Genomic DNA, 1,520 nt, shown 5'->3' with positions numbered 1-1,520 from the left:
TATCTGACATACGCTGGTTTGCTGATTCCATGTCTCTTCGCTAGTGGTGGGACGTGTCTAGATGGTAACTAGCCATATTTGTAAACTCTTGCAAGACTCGCTTCCCGACAAACATTCAAGGTCAATGCCAACCTCAACCATCTTATGAGACTAGATAATTAACATCTAGACGCAACCCTTGCTACGGTTGCAATATATTTTAACATGTCACAGACATTTAAATTTTTTTATTACAAAAGTTAAACAAGCAACTTACCCGAAACAATCTTGGGAAATTCCGTGTCCTTATCCTTCAATTGCCACTTGTAGCCACAGTGACTGCTGTTTGACAAAAGCTAAATACAGGTAGTCTCGTGTTAAAGCTTGAAATTGTCTTACTTCTTACTACCAACATTTTGGGAAATATGCTTATTTGATTTCTCTTATTTGAAGACTTAGCTAGATGAGAAGAAGATCGAAAGCACTCTCAGGTTTGTGTGTAAAGTATGAAGCTAGCTATAGCCAGAAGGAATTAGCTTAACCTAGCTTAACGTAAAGACTGGAAGCAGAGGGAAACAGCTAGCTAGTTCTGTCTAAATTAAAAAATAATAATAACAATTAAAAATATCTCCTTGTAGCACCTATACAGCTCAGTAATTGACTCATATCTCATTTGTTTAATTTGTACAGATACAAAATTGTAAACAAAACAAAAATTACAATTTGTGGTTTTAGGTGAAGTTATGTGCTGCTGCCAAGCAACCTCATGGTGATGAAAAGACACTGGGAAGTCACTGCATCCAACTTTTGTCAAGAAATAGCTCCCTTTAAAACTATAATGTGTACAACAAACAAACAAGATGGGACATGTTAATTAGTAAGCTTTATAGGTGTTGCTAGGCAAATTGTTGAACTTTGAAGGAACCAGGCTAGCAGTTTGTCCCTGCTTCCAGTCTTTATGCTAAGCTAAGCTAATAGTCCTCTAGTGCCAGCTTCGCACAGACATGATAAAGCATATCAATATTCTCACAATATAACACTTAGCAAGAAAGAAAGTAACTATGTGTACCTCCCTCATTATTTCTTTAAAAAGGTGCTAAACCCACATCAATTCTACACGTCTGACTTTGGGGACTCCCAGCAGCATCAAAAGAGACATCAGGCTTGTTCGAGATGAGCTGGGGTCCGTTCCAGGTAGGAGGTTTAACAAACTCTGAGTCTAACCCTGATGTCTGAGTTGATTTACCCTGAGATGGGAAACTCTGAGTTTTCGGTTCCAGAACAGCTGATATGAGTTGGTTCAATCAACTCGGAGTATGTTCACTCAGGGTTACGCGCGTGCACAAAAGGCAGTATGAATGGAGCCATGATTCTACGATTCACCATGGTAACAACCACAAACAAACGGGTCGGCGGAAATACTCATGCGGCACAAACAGCGAGTTTGAACATGTGTTTTCGTAAAAGCAAGACAGCGCGGCGGCTGCTGCAAAAGAGAGAGAATGTGTGGGAGAAAATTGCTGCTCGAAGTAATGCGTAGC

Source organism: Perca fluviatilis, chromosome 11, assembly GCF_010015445.1.
Source record: "Perca fluviatilis chromosome 11, GENO_Pfluv_1.0, whole genome shotgun sequence".
Taxonomy (NCBI): domain Eukaryota; kingdom Metazoa; phylum Chordata; class Actinopteri; order Perciformes; family Percidae; genus Perca; species Perca fluviatilis.
Note: the sequence above shows the minus strand (reverse complement) of the source record.